The following is a 20,589-nucleotide window of genomic DNA, read 5'->3' on the forward strand; positions in this document are numbered from 1 at the left end:
CATATACATACACATGCACATACACATACATACATACATACACAAGCACATACATATACATGTGAATGTACACACACACACATATATATGTGTGTGTGTATATATATATGTGTGTATATATATATATATATATATATATATATATATATATACACATGTATATGTATTCTAAGTAGCCAAGCTTGACCTTGAGCTCCGATCCTCCTGCCTCCACCTCTGAAGGGCTGGGACTACAGTGTGCATCACCATTCCCAGTTTATTCAGTGCTGGGAACGGGAGGTCAGAGATTGTGGCTGCTAGGTCAGGAACCTACCAATTGAGCCACATCTCAGCCCCACATTTTACTCACCGGCTTCTGGTCCCACTGTGATCTGAAGGATGGAAAGGCAGGAGTGGGCCAGGCATTGCTTAACTGGTTAGCTCCAGACACCAAGACTGAGCTGCTGTCCTTACGTGGCAAGGACTCTAGCACCGAGCCACACCCTGGCCCCAGGCAGTGTGGGGCTTTGGTTTGGGGATTTTGTTTGTTTTGATATGGACAGGTTGCCCGGCACAGGGAAGGTCAGAGGACAACTGGACAGTTGGTTCTCTCTTTCTGCCATGTGGGAACTCGGTCATTCAGCCTGGCAGCAACTGCCTCTATCCACTGAGCCAGCCCACTGGCTCTGGAGTGTTGCCGTGTGTTTTGTGTGTGGGGGGGTTATTATTCATTTATTTTTATGCTCCTTGGTGTATTGCCTGCTTGTATGTCTGTGTAAGGGTGTCAGAAGCCCTGGAACTGGAGGAACAGACTGGTGTGAGCTGCCATGTGTGTGCTGGGAACTGAACTTGGGTGCTCTGGAAGAGTGCTCTAACTGCGGAGCTGTCTCTCCAGACCCTTGTTTTGTGTTTTGAGACAAGATCTCATCCATGTAGCCCTGGTTGGCTTTGAACTTTTTGTTTGTTTGTTTGTTTTTTGTTTTTTGTTTTTTGTTTCGAGACAGGGTTTCTCTGTGTAGCCCTGGCTGTCCTGGAACTCACTTTGTAGACCAGGTTGGCCTCGAACTCAGAAATCTACCTGCCTCTGCCTCCCAAGTGCTGGGATTAAAGGCGTGTGCCACTAACGCCCAGCTTGGCTTTGAACTTCTTATCATCCTGATTCAACCACTTGAATTTGGGGATTATAGGGGTGTGTTACCACACCCTGCTCAAGAGTATGTGTGTTTATCCTAGTATATATGTACACTAATATGTATGTATGCATTAGTGTGTGTATATGTGTTAGTCTCTCTATGTGTATGTGTGTGTGTGTATGTGTGTGTGTGTGTGTGTGTGTAAACCAGAGGTCAACCACTGGTGTCCTTTTCTGTGTTCTCCACCTTAGTGTCTGAGATAGGGTTACCCATGGCCCAAGGCTCACCCATTCGTTCACCTAGCCTTCCGAGCCATCAAACCTCAAGGATCTACCTGCCTCTGCCTCCCAAAGGCAGGGATGACAAGCTTGCACAACTTCACCTTTTTCCATTAAAAAACTGGAATGTCACTCAGGTCTTCATGCTGTGTAGCAAACGTCATACTGATTGAGTCTTCTACTTGGTCTCTCAGTGTGTCCTTTAAAGGAAGTACTCCCTGCTCCTACAGGCCAGCATCCACTACTGCCCATCACTGCTGGGAAGAAGCAGCCCTCCTCTGAGAATGGAGCAGGGTCCTGTGTGCAGGGCTGTACCACTCAGCTTATCTCTGGTCACCCTGCCAATCATGCTCTGCCAGTGGGCAAAGTAAAGGCACTTCCTTCTGATGGGCATCCACTCCAGCATGAGAGGCCTCCGGGTCCAGCAGCCCTGGCTTATGCAGATGGTTCAGCACTGGCCTTCTAGTGCACAGATGGACCTGGGGCAGCAGCGGTGACATCACCAGTCCTGGAGAGGGGGTGCTGTACTGGCCCTGCACAGCATGTTCCTGCCCCATGGGGGTGGCACTTGCAAGTCAGCTGTGCCAGCTCTGGAGTCACCAGCATCACGGACAGGGTGACAGCCTCTGGTCACTTCATCTAATGCGATGGTTAATGTCAATTGTTACCATGCCAGGATCTAGAAAATCGCCTAGGGGACAAAATAAATGCTCCTTAATGGAATGTCATCAGCAGCCCCCACCTGGAACTCCAGCTGCCACCCTTTCCTGACCCCTACATGGAATTGGGTACTGGAGTATACAGGCGATGAAAGGGTGACAGAGTGGAGATTCCAGGGAAGCAGCTGTCATGACTTGCCCTCCACCTTAAGTGGGGTTCAGCAGAAGCCTTTGAGTGCAGCCATGAAGGCCCAGGTTTGTATCCCCAGCTCCCATGATCAGGAGAGACGGCTCAGCAGTTAGGAGCTCTTGCTGCCCTTGCAGAGGACCTGGGTTTAATTTCCAGAAACCACATGGTGGCTTAGTTACCTGTAACTCCAGTTCCGGGGCATGCGATGCCATCTTCTGACCCCACAGGTGCCTGCCCAACTTTTAAAATCCGGGTTCTTGGATTCTGTGACTCCAAGGGCTCCTCCCACCTCTGCCTCCCCAGCCCTGGGATTGAATCTGTGCTTTGCCAGCATCAAGCTTTTCAACATGGATTCTGGTGGATGGGACTCAGGTCCTCATGCTTGCTCTGTTGGTCTGAGTGGTCTCCTCAGCCCATTAACCTCGTATCTTATGTATTGTTGGTTTCTTCCCAAAGAGAATGAGGTGCAGGGGCTAAGGAGATGGCTTGATAGTTAAAGCACTTACCATGCAAACATGGGGACCCAAGTCCCAATCCCCAAGACTGACCGGTAAAAATGCAGACTGGGCAGGTCTGTAATTCCAGTCTTCAAAGGCAAAAACGGGGAGTCCCCAGAGCTGGCTGGGGAGTGGGGCTAGAGCCACATGGGGTTGACTGAGAGACGCTGCCTCAATGAATAAGGTGCAAAGGTGATGAAGGGTACTTTCTTCACATCAATCTCAGCTACCACATGCATGTGCACCAACATACATTCATGTGCACACACACACACACGCACACATGCACACAAACACACACGCACACACACACACACACGCGCACATGCACGCACACGCACACGCACACACACGCGCGCACACACACACAACACACACACACACACACACACACACACACACACACACACACGGAAAAGGAAAGAGAAGGAATCCAGAGGAGGATTAAAAACCTGCAGCTAAGTTGATCTCAGCACCTTGTCTGCAAGAATCCCGCCTGGTCTCTTGGTCCAACCAGACCGTCAACAATCAAATTGTCAAGAAAAGATTATAATTGCTTAATCGGGGAAGGACAAAGGGTAGAGATGAACTTCCCATCTGTCAATGGTAGCAGAAGCAAGGATTAAAAATTAGTTGGTGGCTTAGCTGATATTTTTAGAATTCCACCGGCGAGTGACGAGGATTCTAAAAGAGGGAAAGTGAGCCGAGCGCAGCATAATTCGGCAAAGATCACGGTTAGCTTAGCGCCCTTTGTGAAGACGCGATCGCAGGCAGAGTGGGAGGATTTATCTGGAAATTGCTTGGCAAGCAGAATCCGATCTGGGACAGGCAAGCCCAGATGGAGACAGGAGAAACGCTGGTGAGCCGTGCTGCAGATCACCAAAGATACTGTGTTTAAGATGGCCAGTGAGCAATGGCATGCTCTGTTGGTCTGTCTGTGAAGAACTAGGTAATGTGCCCAGTGGAGGCTTATTCTGAAGGGGAGAAGGGGGTAGACTAGAAGAATAAAGACCACATTCCCAGCCTTGAGCATTTTGGCTGGGCATGGTGGCAGCCACCTGGAAGCCAAGCAATCTGGAGGCTGAAATAGAGGACTTGTAGAGACCCCATCACAAGCACAAGGGGAGGGGAAGGCCTGGAGATGTGCTCCCATCAGTAGGGTGCTTGCCTAGCATGCCCGAGGCCCTGGCTTCCAGCCCCAGCACGTCATAAACCAGGAGCAGTTGCACATGTCTCTAACCCCAGCACTCAATAGGTGCAGGCAAAGGATCATTCAGTGTTTGAGGGCAGCCTGGGCTACATGAGACCAACCTCAAAAACAACATACAGAAACCCCCAAATCCAAACAGCAGCAACAAACCCCAAAGCAGGAGGGAGATGCTTTGAGGGGAAGTCGCTTGCCTTGTGAGCCTGACAACCTATGTTCAATATTCTGATGCCTTGCTGCTGAAATGGCTGACCTGGTGGTGAATCCCGGGGCTGATCCCTGGAGCTGGCGTTCCGCTGGTGTAGCCAAATCGGTAAGCTGCAGGTTCAGTAAGAGTCTCTATCTCAAAAAGGTTGACCATGCCTGAGAAGGGACACTGGAGGATGCGCTATCCTCCGATATGCACATGAACACGTATGCATGGACCCCTCCGAACACACACCCTCACATACACAACCACACACACACAACCACACACACTCACATACACAACCACACACACACACACACAACCACACACCCTCACATACACAACCACACACACACAACTACACACACACACAACCACACACACTCACATACACAACCACACACACACATACACAATCTCACACACACACATACACAACCACACACACACACAACCACACACACACAACCACACACCCTCACATACACAACCACACACACAACCACACACAGTAATATTCCTATTTAGTGATACCACATTTTACTTATTCATTCATCTCTCTCTGGGTAGAGCTTTGGATCATTTCTACTTTTTGACTAATATGAAAATACTTTTAAAAAAAGATATATTTATTTTATGTATATGAGTACACTCTAACTGACTTCAGACACACCAGAAGAGGGCATCAGATCTCATTTCGGGTGGTTGTGAGCCACCATGTGGTTGCTGGGATTTGAACTCAGGACTTTTGGAAGAGCAGTCAATGTGCTCACCTGAGCTGAGCCATCTCACCAGCCCATGAAAATACTTTTATAAATCAATAAATATTTCTTATGTAGGGGGAGTTCAAATTTTGAGACAGTCTCACTATGCAGTCCAGGCTAGCTTTGAACTCAGCATCTCCCGTGTCAGCCTCCAGAGTGCTGGGAATGCAGGGCTTTAGGTCACCACAACCACTCAGTAGATATTTTCTGAGAGAAGGCATCGGTCAGAGGCTCTGCTGAGCTGGAGCTCTGTCTTCTAATGGAGAACTTGCTTAAGGCAGGAAATCGGCCACTTTCTACTGGGCATAGTCCATATTGCCAGGCCAGGCGCAGAGCAAGCCTGAGGCTTCTGCAGACCAAAAGTTGTCCCACTCAGTCCACCCAGTGTCTCCTGAATGAGAGACCCTGGCGGTCAGGAGACCGGAGGTGACCACACCACTGATTCAGAGATACCCCTACCAGCGTGGGTAATAGCACTGGCCTGTCATTAAGGACGTTGAGGCAGAAGCATTGCATATTTGAAGCTAGCCCGGACTGTATACGAAGACCCTGAATTTTTTTTTTTTTTTTTTTTTTTTTTTTGGTTTTTCTAGACAGGGTTTCTCTGTATAGCCCTGGCTGTGCTGGAACTCACTCTGTAGACCAGGCTGGCCTCGAACTCAGAAATCTGCCTGCCTCTGCCTCACGAGTGCTGGGATTAAAGGCGTGCGTCACCAGGTCCGGCTCGAAGACCCTGTCTTAATATAAAATATGGTTTGGAGACATGGCTCCGTGGTTAAGAGCACTGGTAGCTCTTCCAGAGGACCCAGGTTTGATTCCCAGCACCCTCATGGTGGCGCATAACCGTCAGTAACTCCAAATTCTAGGGGATCTGATTCCCTCTTCTGACCTCCATAGGCATGTACGTGGTACCTACCCATACATGGAAGCAAAACACACGCGCACATTAAATTATTTTTTTTACTTAAAAAGCAAAATAAAAAATCCCGAAACAGCTAGTGGGCTGTTGAAGCTCACCTTTTTGGATAAATCCTGAGGTATAAACTACTCATTTCCGGGGATCCAGCCCTGATTGTCTTTTTTTGTGATTAGTTCTTTCTGCCTCTACTCCCGGTGCAAAATCCGCAGAGAAACACGCAGTTCGCGCCTCGGTGCATCCAACCCATCTCGCGCCTGCCACCTAGTGGCCAGAGACTGGCAGGACACGGGCTCAGATGGATAGCCAGGAGTCAAGGAGGCAAGGCTGCTAATCTTGGGCGCTCAGAGCAAGGACTCACCTTCCTCTGCAGCGCCTAGTCACAGAGTCACCTTCCACCAGGTTAGTCCAGAGCCCAGAGGGGGCTTTGCAAGGGCATGGAAGGCTTCCAACCGCAGGACAGTTGGTCATTAGAATGACTGCTGAGTTATTAATGACCTCTTCCTCCCTACCTCTCCCCTCCCTTCAGTTCCCATCATTTGAACTCTGTGCTCTGAGCCATGTGTGCTAATCCCTCCCCTTGGGCATAGCTACAAGTAGTTGCTGGGTGGCTGTCCTGATATTGGAAGCCAGCATCAACCACTTACCAGTGTCTCCTGAGAACACAGTGCATAGGAGGCTGGCCTGGGCTATCAGAGATGACACCGGTCCTACTCTGGTGAACTTTCATTCTAGCCGTGGAGAAGCAGATGATGCTGTCATCCTAAGGAGCCTTAATTCTCAGCGAACCCTTGTCTGCCTCAGTTTCCCTGTCAGTAACCTGAAATAATAAAGCCCCTCCACACAGTGTTGTTTCTGGGCATCCCCTTGCACCACCACCCCCGTGTGCCTGTGTGTGTGTGTGTGTGTGTGTGTGTGTGTGTGTGTGTGTGTGTGTGTGCACATTCCTAGACCCATCCAAGGGGCTTTACTATGTCCAGGTCTGGTGGACTTGACCCCAGTCCAGCAAACCTGCAGAAGAGAGGATGCCTTGTTAGGAGCCTGTCTGCAATATGGGTGGAAGGAGCAAATCCCATCGAATTGGTAGAGCCTCAGTTTCGAATGAGAATCATCTGAACTAAGCGCTCTGCCTGGCAGCATAGGCTTTTACCTCCAGCTGTTTGCCAAGCTGTGGCAGGACTAGGATACAAAGTGACTTCAATGCCAGTCTGGGCAACTTTTGGAAACGCTGTCTCAAAAAGTAAGACAGGAGACAGGTGTGGTGGTGGTGGCGCCCACGCCTTTAATCCCAGCACTCGGGAGGCAGAGGCAGGTGGATTTCTGAGTTCGAGGCCACCCTGGTCTACAGAGTGAGTTCCAGGACAGCCAGGGCTACACAGAGAAACCCTGTCTGGAAACAAACAAACAAAGCAACAACAACAACGAAGTAAGACAGGACTGGGGATGTGACGGATCAATTGAAAGTGTGTAAAGTGTGTGTAGAATCCCCCAGTGAAGGGCTGGGGTGTTGCTCAGTGGCAGAGCATCTGCCTAGAATCTCTCAATGAGGGACTGGGGGCGTGGCCCATTTGATAGAGCCCTTTAGTAAAGGATACGTTGGGGTGTGGCTTGTTGATGCATTGTTCTAGAATGCTCCAGAACCTGCAAGTGCTTCAGCATCGTTCCTGCCACAGCTCCCTCATGACTCTGTCCCCTGTACTTAAAAGTGTCTAAGGAAAACAATTTCATCAGGTGCTCTTTACAGTTAGAGAAAGGGTAAGACCCAGGGTCCCGGGCATCTGCTTTTGTCCCCTGGCAGAGTGGCAGAGTGTTTCACTGACACTTCACTTTAGCAACTGAATTCTTAAGTGAGAATCAACCTCCCAAATTAAGTCTCTAATTCCCAAGCAAGCCAAGCAGCTATTTTTCTTGCAAATCTTGCATGAACATAATTTAATAGAAGCTACAAACTAATAAAATAAGCCCATATATTAGATCCTCTGCACAATAAAGAAAACAGACGATCTAAGAGACGAATGGGCAGCGCTTCAGCCCAGGGAGAAAGAAAATAAAATAGAAATAAGATGTAACTTCCATCCTGTGTGTAAATAACTTTAAAGAGAAATAATAAAGATGGTGTCCACCGCTTTTAATGTATTGGGAGGATTATTTAATTGCAGGGTATTAAGAGGTGGTACCGCTTCGTACAGGCTTCACGCGGAGACTAACTTCGTTATTGTTGTTGTTGATGTTGTGCTTCGTGGTTTTACCTTGAGATCGGGCTTCCCTGCATTTCCTAGACTGACCTTAAACTTCTAATCCATCTGCTGAGGCTACAGCCTGTGCCACCGTGCCTGGCTTCTAAGTCGCCCCTCCTTCCTCCTCCCTCTTCTCTCTCTCTCTCTCTCTCTCTCTCTCTCTCTCTCTCTCTCTCTCTCTCTCTCTCTCTCTCTCTCTCTCTCTCTCTGTCCCTCCCTCCTCCCTCCTCCCTCTTCTCTCTCTCTCTCTCTCTCTCTCTCTCTCTCTCTCTCTCTCTCTCTCTCTCTCTCTCTCTGGTTTTTCGAGACAGGGTTTCTCTGTGTAGTCCCGGCTGTCCTGGAACTCACTTTGTAGACCAGGCTGGCCTCGAATTCAGAAATCCGCCTGCCTCTGCCTCCCAAGTGCTGGGATTAAAGGTGTGCGCCACTACGCCCGGCTCTTTTTTTCTTTTTGTGGAGTTAGAAATGGAGCCCACAGCTTACTCTGACACACTCTAAAGCCCAGGATGGCATCAGATTCATGATCCCCCTGCCTCAGCCTCCTGAATAACTGGGAGAACCTTCCTGTGTCATCATCACTGGCTTCGTTTCTTTCTTTCTTTCTTTCTTTCTTTCTTTCTTTCTTTCTTTCTTTCTTTCTTTCTTTCTTTCCTTCTTCCTTCCTTCCTTCCTTCCTTCCTTTCTTTTTGGTTTTGATTTTTATATTGCAATTATTTATTTTGTTTGTTTTTTGGGGGGGTGATGGATAGGGTCTCTCTGTGTAGTCCAAGATAGCTTTGAACTCACAGAGATCCACCTGCCTCTTCCTCCTAAGTGCTGGGATTAAATGCATGTGCCACCACATCTGGCCATTTGATTTATGTATTATTGTGTCTGCACATGCGTGTATGGTGTGTGGAGGGGATAAGAGGTGCCCTGTTGTTCGTCTGGAGGCCAGAAGGCAACTTTATGTGGGTCCAGAGGTTTGAACTCAGGCTGTCAGGCTTGCTCATGGCATTATCTTCTGAGTTAATTCCTTGTCCCCTTGGTGTGTTTTGAAGCAGGATCGCTGTGGTGGTTTGCATAAGAATGGCCCCACTGAGCTGGTGGTCTGATGGCTTAATCTTAGCATTGAAGAGGCAGAGGCAGGCAGATCTCTCAGCTTGTTCTAAGATAGCCAGGGCTACACAGTAAAACCCTATCTTGAAAAACCAAAGATAGATAGATAGATAGTCAGACAGACAGACAGACAGACAGACAGACAGACAGATAAATGGCCCCCATATATTTGAATGCTTGGTCATTACGGGGTGGTGCTACTTGCCATGGACTTGGAGGTGTGGCCTTGTTGGAGGAAGTGTGTCGTCACTGGGTGCAGGCTTTGAGGTGTCAAATGCTCAAGCCAGATCCAGTGCCTCTCTCTTCCTGCTGATCCAGATGTGGAACCCTCAGCTCCTTCTGCCTGCACGACGATCATGCTTCCCACCATTATGACAATAGACTGAACCTCTGAAACTGTAAGCCAGTCCCAATTTATTTTTTTTATAAGAGTTGCCATGGTCATGGTGTCTGTTCACAGCAGTAGGAACCCTAAGACATCCTCAGTATACACCCCAGGCTGGCCTGGGACTCAAGACAAACTTTTATCATACTGGGTCACAGGCATGAGCCACCATCCCTAGCCTGCCTGCCTTTTTTCCTCTTCCTCTTCCTCTTCCTCTTCCTCTTCTTCTTCTTCTTCCTCCTCCTCCTCCTCCTCCTCTTCCTCCTCTTCTTCTTCTTCTTCTTCTTGACAGGGTTTACTCTGTATCCTGGAAAATCCTAGAACTCACTCTGTAGATCAGGCTGGCCTTGAACTCAAAGATTCTCCTGCTTCTGCCTCCCGAGTGCTGGGGTCAGAGGCATGCATCACCATGGCCTACTACCTTCATTTAAGAAAGACACAATATTGCCAGGCGGTGGTGGCGCATGCCTTTTGATCCCAGCACTCTGCAGGCAGAGGCAGGTGGATTTCTGAGTTCGAGGCCAGCCTGGTCTACAAAGTGAGTTCCAGGACAGAGCTACACAGAGAAACCCTGTCTCGAAAAGAAAAAAAAAAAAAAAAGACACAATATCAGTCCCAGCGCTTGGGAGGCAGAGTCAGGAGGAGCTCTGTGCATTGGATGTCAGCCTGATCTACAGAATGAATCCCAGGCCAGCCAGGGCTACACTGGGACACCCTGTCTCAAAAAAAAAAAAGACACAATACCAAATATAGTGTTGAATTTCTGAGATTCTAGAGATGAACATGGATCTATGTGTGAGTATGCCAAAGATCCCAGAAAAACAGATTGTTCTCCAGCTGAGAGTGGTTCTTCAAAACTCCTCCCTTTGTGGGCATCATGGTAAACACTTCAGATCTCAGCTCAGAGGAAGCAGAGGCAGGAGGATAGACAGTTTGAGTTAGCCTAGGCTACATAGTGAGTTCTAGATCAACCCGGGTTGCAGAGTGAGTTCAGATCTAGCCTGAGCTACAGAGTGATTCAGGACTCAGCCTGGACTACACAGTGAGTTTCAACCCAGCTTAGCCTACAGAATGAGACCCTGCCTCAACAAATCAGAATAAATCAGTGAATAAAGTAAACCGCTGTCTTCTCCCAAAGTCCCACAGGGCAGAATACTGTTTAGCAATAAGAAGGCACAGAGTTTTCATACACAGGTAAGATGAGTCTCGGGAGGGTTGCGTGGAGTGGAAAGAAGCCGACCCCAAGAGGCTCACACACCACAGGCCTTGCTTATGTAATGACCTTGCAACGAGAAAATTGCAGACACATGGGACAAGCTGGGGTTCGGGGACTATACAGCATGGTGGAGGGACAGCGAGGCCGTGGCTATGTGCCTGGGGTCCTCGTGGTGGTGGTACCCATGTCTAGCAGAACTAGATGTACAGATATGAATGCAGACACACATCCAGAACCAGCAAGCTGAGTAGCCTTGGAGCTGTAGTAGAGAGCCTTTGGGGCTGGGACATGGCTAGGTTCTTAGAGACACTGCTGTTCCAGACAGCTAGGAGCTCTCTCTACTGTTTGTTAGAATTGTTATCATTATCTCCAATGAGTTTCATCTTAGTTTTGAGACAGAGCCTTGCTATATAATAACCCAGGCTCGTCTCAAATTCTCAATCTCCTGCCTCAGCCTTCTTGGCACTGGGGGAATGATCCACCTGCGTACCATGCTTGCCTGCTTCCATCTAGACTCTGACCTACACAGATCCACTAGGAGGCTTCGTGCAGGAGGAAAGTGATGTCTTGTTTTGTTTTGAGTGCAGTAGCTCAGGGTGCCTTTCCTATCTGGATCCTGGTATCTGCTTGTAGCCTCTGGTGGCAGACAAACTTGGTTTATGAGGTGGGACTCCGCCATGTCCCGGTTGCATGCTCTGGCAACTTCCAGCTCCTCCTTTGCCAAGATGGACCAGGGTCAGAACAGCCGCCTCTGAGGCTGCTGTCCAGCATCCAAGTTTGGTTGTGCTGAAGTCATTGTGCAAAAATACTAACTGGAAAGAGTGGTGGGTTTGGTCCTGGGGCAACATTACTGAGGTCTGGGCTCTGGATGCATCTGGCGTTCTTTCTGCTTCTGTCTCTGTCTCCATCTCTCTCTCTGTCTCTCTCTGACAACCCAGCTGGGTGCCATAGGGTGGCACTGTTTCCTAGCCATAGGTCTTAGCCTCTCAGAGTGGCACCGGTGCCTCCTATGCCTGGGTGGTTGGGTGAGTATTTTCTTCTACAACACTCAGAAAACGTTCGCTGGGACGTCCCAGAGTCTTCAATGAAGACGCCCTGTTGCTATGATTTTTTTTTAACCATCGATGAGCTGGCTAGAGAAGACTCTCGCCTGGTCAGTTTCTTGAATGCATGTTTTGGAAACGGAGGATGGGGAAGTGAAAAGCCAAACTGAATCCCTAGTCTCCAATGAGTCAGGCATCTCTGGTGGCCACTGCACCTGTCTGTGCAGCGGGTGATGGGCGTGGTTAGCGAGGCTGGGCGTGGCCCCAGCTTCACAGAGGCAGTTAGCAGTCTTAGCACCCTGAGGTTCAGGCAAGATAGTCCGCAGTTTATTAATTCATAGAGAGAACAAATGAGCTTGAAAAGTGGTTTTTTTTTTTTGCCTTTTCTTTGTTACACACACTTCTAGAAAGAGTGTATAATCAAACTGTAGACCTTTTTCTTTTTCTTTGTTCCTCCACCTCCGATTCTCTCCACCCCACCCCCTCCTTCTCTTGGACTCTCCTCACAACCAGAGCCTCCCACTTGCTAGACAAGCCCTCTACCACTGACTCCCGTCCTGTCCCATTAGGAAACTGTTCAGTATATCATTAAACTGGCGTTTGAGCCGGCCATAGGAGTGAACTCCCCGCAGTTGGGAGGCTGAGGCAGGAGGATAGAGAATTCCAGTCCAGTCCAGCTGGTCGACCACAGAAACCCTGTTTCAATAAATAAATAAATAAATAAATAAATAATAAAAAAGCCAGGCCGTGGTGGTGCATGCCTTTAGTCCCAGCACTTGAAGTAGAGGCAGGCAGATCTCTGTGCGTTAGAGGCCAGCCTGGTCTACAAAGTGAGTTTCAGAACAGCCAGGGCTACACGATGAGAAAACTGGTCTAAAACAAACAAAAATAAGGGGCTGGCAAGATGGCTCAGTGGGTAAGAGCACTGACTGCTCTTCCACAGGTCCTGAGTTCAAATCCCAGCAACCATATGGTGGCTCACAACCATCCATAATGAGATCTGATGCCCTCTTCTGGAGTGTCTAAAGACAGCTACAGTGTACTTACATATAATAAATAAATAAATCTTTGAAAATAAGTAAATAAATACATCTTTTTTAAAGATTTATTTTTTATTATATGTAAGTACACTGTAGCTGTCTTTAGACACTCCAGAAGAGGGCATCAGATCTTGTTACAGATGGTTGTGAGCCACCATGTGGTTGCTGGGATTTGAACGCCAGACCTTCAGAAGAGCAATCGGGTGCTCTTACCCACTGAGCCATCTCACCAGCACAATAAATCTTTTAAAACCACATAAAAAAACACACAAAGTGATGAGTTGTGATGGTGTGTGCCTAGTAACCCAATAGTCAGGTAGCAAAAGCACATAGAACTCTGTTGAGTTTGAATTTGAGTCCTGCCTGGTCTCAGTCTATAGCAGTTCTGGCTTGCTACATAGTAAGACCCTGTGATGATGATGATGATGATGATGACGACAACGACGACAGTGTTTTTATAAATCAGTGGCCTGAGGTGCTCAGTGGACAAAGTGCTTGGGGCATAAATATGGAGGCTCAGAATTCAGATCTCCCGCACCCCTGTGGTGGCAGCTGAGCATGGCAGCACACACCTGTAATCCCAGAGCTAATGACAGGGACAGGAGGATCCCTGGGGCTTGTTGGCCAGTCTGTGGAGTTAATGGATGAGCTCCAGTTTCAGTGCTAGACTCTGTCTTACTTTTCAATCACACTTCAAATTGCAACTTTTCATTGTGGTTACTTTACAATTTGACTTTACAATTCTGGTTGCTTAGATACTTTTACAATTTAAAACACCACGACCAGGGCGACTTATAAGAGATAAATGGGGCTTACAGTTTTCCAGGGTGAGTTCCTAACCATCATGGCAGGAAGGCAGGCATGGTGCTGGGGCAGTAGTTGAGAGTTTACATCCCAACCCCCACACAGGAAGCCGGGAGAACTAACTGGACATGGTTTTTCGAAACCTCAAGGACCACCTCTAGTGATACAACTCTTCCAACAAGGCCACACCTCCTAATCCTTCCCAAACAGTTCTATCTACTGTGGACCAAGTACTCAAATATCTTCTCCTTAAACCACCGCACCATGTTTCCAAAAATAAGGTGGATGAGCCAGGAGAGATGTCTCAGGGGTTAAGAGTGCTTGTTTTTGCAAAGGATTTCCATTCCATTCCCAGCCCAGCATTCATGCATGTGGTGCACATATGTGTACTCAGACGCATATGAAATTAAATAAATTTAAAAAAATAGAATAGAGGAAGAAAGAAAAATAAGGCAGAAAGTGATAGATAAAAACACCCAGTGTCAACTCTGGTCTCCAAAGGTGGATGCATACAAGTGTGAACACACACACACACACACACACACACACACACACACACACACACGTGCACATATGCACGCACATACACATACATGCATGCACACACACATACACACACACACACACACACACACACACACACACACACCAGAAGCTCAGTTCATTTCTGTTACTCATAAAAATGTGTCACATGCATGTCACATGGACACTTGCCTCCAGATGCCAGAGTAAAAATCTCTTCTCCATTGCACCAGAACTCCACATGTCATCTGAGACACTCTCACTCCCCATTTTGAGCTAGGACACTCTATTTCGAGTTAAGTGACTATTTTTATTCTCTGTCTGTCCCCAAACCACTAAGTTGCCAGTGATCGGAACCACTGTCTTACGCCCTCAGCCAATCAATAGTCATTAAATTAACCATTAAACCAGCCATTGCGGAATCAATGGAAGAGAGATACGGTCTCCACAAAAGAGGCTGCATGTTGATTATCTGGAAGAAAAAGCTGCAATATGAGCTCCTTTCAAGAGTGGCTAAAAAGTGGGATGTGTGGACACTGATCCTAGCTCTCAGGAGGAGCTTGAGTTTGAGGCCAGCCTGGGCTACAAAGTAAGTCTCTCTCTCTCTCTCTCTCTCTCTCTCTCTCTCTCTCTCTCTCTCATATACATATAAACATGTGTGTGTGTGTGTGTGTGTGTGTGTGTGGTTTTTTCCGAGACAAGTTTTCTCTGTGTATTCCTAGCTATCCTGGAATTCGCTCTGTACACCAGGCTAGCCCTTCTATTCAGAAGTCCTTAGACATCTGCCTGCCTCTGCCTCTCAAGTCCTGAGATTAAATAGGTGAGCTACCACCACCCAGGGTAAAATTCTATCTTAAACAAACAATAATTAAAATGATAGGTGGGCTGGAAAGATGGCTCAGGGGTTAAGAGCACTAACTGCTCTGCCAGAGGACCAGGGTTCAGTTCCCACCACCCACTTAATGATTCACAACTATCTGTAACTCCAGTCCCAAGACATCAGTCACAGGCACCATTCACACACACACACACACACACACACACACACACACACACACACACACACACTTTTTTCTTTCTGACAGGGTCTCACATAGTCCAAGCTGGCCTTGAACTCCCTACATAGCAGAGGGTGACCCTGAGTTTCTGATCTCTTCCTATTGCCATCTTGGACTGGGTATTCGCCACACCACCGCCCCGTTTATGTGGTGCTGGGGGTGACACCAAGGGCCACACATGCTACATGAACACTTACAACGGAGACAAGGTCTCCAATGGCATCGGAATGTGATTAGAGGAAGGGCTTCTCACCCACCCCAGAGCAGCAGCCAGCGTTGTGAAATGCTAGAAGAAAGCCTTGTAATGAGGGCGGATTAGAGTCATCCATAAATATTTATAGGGGAATTGCAGCTTCCACCTTCCCTATTTGCAACACAAGACATCTTTCACCAAGACAAAATACACACTCAGACTCACTGACCATGGCTATTTTATAGGGGCAAAGGTAGTAATACTTTTATATTTTTTATTTCGTTAATTTTTAAATTGTTGTTTTTGGGTTTTTTTTTTTTTTTGGTTTTTGAGACAGGGTTTCTCTGTGTAGCTCTGGCTGTCCTGGAACTCACTCTGTAGACCAGGCTGGCCTTGAACTCAGACATCTGCCTTCCTCTACCTCCCAAGTGCTGGGATTAAAGGAGTGCACCACCACTACCCAGCATCTTTGCATTTTAAAATTAAGCGGCATGCTTCCTGTCAAATGTGGAGGTCAGAGGACACGTGGGTCCTGGGGACTGAACTCAGGTCATAGGCTTGGTGGCAGGTACCTTTTATCTACTCAGCCGCCTCTTAAGTTCCTGTTTATTGTTTTTAAAGAATATATTTATATCTTCCTTAAAGATTTAATTTTATTGTAGCTTCTGTCTGTAGATGTTTTACTTGTATGTATGTCTGTGCTCTGGATGCAGGCTCGGTGTTCATGGAGGTCAGAAAGAGGGTCTTGGATGCTCCGGAACTGGAGTTACCGGCAGTTGTTAGCTGCCAAGTAGGTCCTGGGAATCAAACTGGGTCTCTGGAGGAGAACAAGTACTGTTGACCTCTGAGCTTTCTGCCCAGCCTTGATTGATTAATTCATTTTTGAGATAAAGGCTCACTAGGTAGCCTTGGCTGGCCTGGAACTCGATATGGAGATCAGGTTGACCTCAAACTCATAGAGATCTATCTGCCTACCTCTGCCTCCCCAGCGCTGAACTAAAGGCTTGTGCCACCACACCTGGATCATCTATTTCTTTTATATGTGTGTTTGCCTGCATATATGTGTGCCACACACATATGTGCCTGGTGCCAGTGGAAATCAGAAGCAGGTCTCTTGGACTGGAGCTACACCACTGAGCCTTCTCCATCTCTCCAGCCCCATCGGTACCGTTGAAATATTGCTTTTAAAGTGAAACATGAGGCTTGGCATAGAGGCACACATGCCTTTAATCCCAGCACTCAGGAGGCAGGTGCAGACGGATCTCTGTGAGTTTGAGGCCAGCCTGATCTACAGAATGAGTTTCAGGATGCTAGAGCTACTCAGTGAAAACCAAACAAGCAAACAAAAGGCAAAACAAAACAACAACAACAAAGTAAAGTTTGGCTGCCCGAGGGGTTGGGGAGGGGTCTCATTTGCATCTAAATTCTTCACCTCCTAAACCTATCCTTCTGGAAGACGCCACGCCCCCAAGCCATTGGCCCCCCACGAATCCTAGTGTGTTGTCTCTCTCCTAAACACTTGCCCTGTGCTGGTCCCCAGCATGCTGGACAGGTGGCAGTTTCTCTGGTTTCAGAGTGTGTGGAGCCCCGGGGGTTCCTGGCCCATCCGCTCCCTGGCTTCCACTTGGCCTTGAGCCCTGTGGAAGGCTCCGGGCTCGCTTCTGGAGTGTGGCTGGCAGGGTTCCCACTTGCCCCGGAGTTCCAAGCAAGAAGTACGTCTCCCTCCTGTTGTTTTGGGTTGTTGTTTACACAGAGCCCCAATACATATGGCTCAGGGAAGCAATTAAGGTAAAGATGCGAAGTGGGGCTGTCCCACAGGACAGCCAATCTGCCAGTCTCCCAGTCAGGGAACCTGGTGCTCCAGCCACACGCAGCCTCTGCCTCTGCCATGTTACACCAGGAAGCGACATCCGTTGGAAGAGTTTGTTTCAAGACTGAAGCAGAGCTTAGAATTTTTGTTTTTGCTTTTTTTTCTTGATTTGTGTGTGTTAATATTTTGTGTGTGTGTGTGTGTGCGCGCGCACACACACATACAGGTATGCACTCATGTCTGAGAGTGTCAGTGTGCGCCATAGTGTGCATGTGGAGGTCAGAGAATGATCTCAAGTGTCCATCCTCCCCTCCCGTTTTATCTGAGGCAGGGGCTCTTGTTCACAGCTGTGTGTCACACTGGTTAGTGGATTGCTGGGGATTCTGCTGTCACTGCCCGGCAGCTTACCCGAGGAGCTGGAAGATTACAGATGGCTACTTTATGCCTCCAGCCGATGTGGGTCCCTGGGTCCATACTCAAGTCCTTATGCTAGTTAAAGCAAGTCCCTTTGCGTGCTGAGGGATCAGGTTTGGTTTTGTTTCTTGGTGCTGGGGATTGAATCCATTGCTTCCACATGCTAGGCAGGTCCTCTACTACTGAGCCACACCCTAGCCCCCCACTGGGGGACTCTAGGCAGGGGCTCTACCACTGAGCTATATCCTAGTTCTTTTTTTTTTTTTAAGATTTTATTTATTTATTATATGTAAGTACACTGTAGCTGTCTTCAGACACTCCAGAAGAGGGCGTCAGATCTTCTTACAGATGGTTGTGAGCCACCATGTGGTTGCTGGGATTTGAACTCAGGACCTTCGGAAGAGCAGTCGAGTGCTCTTACCCACTGAGCCATCTCACCAGCCCCCCCTTTTTTTTTTTAACTTTGTATTTCGTGACATTTAATACTCTTACTACTTTGCCCACACCGTCCTTGAACTCTCCATCCTCCTGCCTCAGCTTCCCAAGTAGCTGGGATGGCAAACTTATCAATGAGGCCTAGCCCCCAGTACATGGAAAGACTTCAAAGATGCTCCTGAGTTGGGGTTGGAGTTTTAGACACACTGCCCCTTCTCGGAGGCGACGTCTTCCCTCTCTGTTAGCTTTCCAGGGAATCCAGCTCAGACCTCCAGGCTTGCTCAGCAACTGTCTTTACCCACTGCACCTTCTCATTGCTCTCTGCAATATAATTATAATTATAATTATAATTATTTTTTAATCTTATTTATTTGTTTTTATTTTAGGTGCATTGCTGTTTTGCCTTGCGTAGATATGTGGAGGTGTCGGATCCCCCGGAATTGAAGTTACAGACAGTTGTGAGCTGCCATGTTGGCTTGGAAATTGAACCCAGGTCCTCTGGAAAGGCAGATAGTGCTAGTAACTGTGAAGCTGCCCCTCCAGCCCCCATAATTGTTATTTTTTTAAAACAGGGTTTTACTATGTAGCCCTGGCTAGCCTGGAACTTGCTAAAATCAGTCTGCATCTGCCTCCTGAGTGCTGGGATTAAAGATGTATGCTGCTACACCCAGCTCTTTTCTCTCTTCTCTCTCTCACTCTCTCTCTCTCTCTCTCTCTCTCTCTCTCTCTCTCTCTCTGTGTAGACACCACAATGCACACATGGAAGTCAAATGACAACTTTCAGTAGTTAGTTCTCTTCTTTTGCCATGTGGGTCTTGGGATTCGAACTCGGGTCTGTCAAGTTTGGTGGCAAGAGCCTTTCCCCACTGAACCACTTCTCTAACCCATCTTTCTTTCTTCCCATGCACAGCAGTGGGCTTCCCCATGATGCTCTGGACACGCTCACCCTGGCCCTGTTCTGTCCTGCTTCCCTCTCTGGATGGACTCCAGGTCTCACAGTGGTGAAATTAAGTACACATTTCTTTTTATGCACTTGCCCTGGTATTTCCTGAATCCAAGAATGTATGTTTTCCCTCTCTTCTTCACACTCCCTGAGCCGCTCCCCTGCTTCATCCCCTGTGAGGTAGCTGTGGGGTGACCTCCCTGCTAACCAGTTCCTGCCACTAGTCTCTGTGTTTCCACCCTCAGCCTCTCTTCTTCCTCCTCCCTCAGATTACCACATTAGTCCTGCCACAGGAGACTCTGGCAGCATCATGTGATGTCTCCCTCCCCTTTCATCCCTTCTTGTTCCTGGAGCACAGCCTGGCTAGGAGCGTGGCTTGCCATATAAGCATGGGGGTCTGAGTTCAGTTACCCAGGACCCACATAAAAAGCCAAGCATGAAGGTGTGCATCTGTTTATCAGTCAGGGTTCTCAAACAGAACGGATAGAATAAAAATGTTTATTATTGGGGCTGGAGAGATGGCTCAGAGGTTAAGAGCACAGGCTGCTCTTCCAAAGGTCCTGAGTTCAATTCCCAGCAACCACATGGTGGCTCACAACTATCTCTAATGAGATCTGGTGCCTCTTCTAGCTTATATGCATACATGCAGGCAGGACACTGTATACACAATAAATAAATACATTGTTTACAAAATAGTTATTATTTATTAGAATAGTTTACATGCTGTGGTCCAAGAAGTCCAGTAATGTCTGTCTCCCAATGGAAAGGCCAAGAATCTGGCAGTTTTGGGGTCCACGAGGTTGGATTTCTCAGCAGTCCCAGTGTGGTGCTAAAGTCCCAGGAAAATTCTAGGGAGTTGCTGGAGTTCGCCAGCATACATTGGGACACCAAACAAATAGGTTCCAACATTAGTGTAGGAATGCCACAGCCACAGGAGAGATGAATTTGCCAGAAAGAGTGGAGGCAAACAGGCAAAAGGCAAAAGCTTCTCTCTCTGCATCCTCCTCCACGGGCTGCCACCAGAAGCCCAAACTTAGGGTGTGTCTTCCCGTCTCTAAAGTTCCCCCATGGGTGCGCCCAGCTGCTTGGGGTTTTGTTTGTATGTTTTTGAGACAGGGTCTCACTATGTAGCTCTGGCTGTCTTGCAACTCACTATACAGACCAGACAGACTTCAAACTCACAAAGCTCTGCCTGCCTCTGCCTCTAGAGTGCTGGGATTAAAGCTATGCGCCACCACACCTGGTTTTACTTGGAGTTCAGTTAGTTCCAGATGTACTAAAAGTAATAAGTAAGACTCGCCTCTGTTAGCCATGACAGTGGGCATGGACGGGTCCTTGGAGCTCACCGGCCGGTTAGCCTAGCCAGCCAATGGGCTTGAGAATAGCAAGGGATCCTGTCTCAACAGTGCAAGGTAGACAGAGCCTGAGAAGTGACAACAGAGGTTGTCCTCTGACCTCCATAGGCACATTCCAACAGACATGACCAGAGAGAGAGAGAGAGAGAGAGAGAGAGAGAGAGAGAGAGAGAGAGAGAAGAAGAAGAAGAAGAAGAAGAAGAAGAAGAAGAAGAAGAAGAAG

The 20,589-nt window shown here is 48.0% G+C and overlaps 1 pseudogene; it reads right to left on the bottom strand.

Annotated features, from left to right (window-relative positions):
* Positions 1–1,631: 1,631 nt before the first annotated feature.
* Positions 1,632–20,589, bottom strand: part of LOC110313190 — a 21,725-nt pseudogene continuing 2,767 nt past the window's right edge.

This window comes from Mus pahari, chromosome 23, assembly GCF_900095145.1.
Source record: "Mus pahari chromosome 23, PAHARI_EIJ_v1.1, whole genome shotgun sequence".
NCBI lineage: Eukaryota > Metazoa > Chordata > Mammalia > Rodentia > Muridae > Mus > Mus pahari.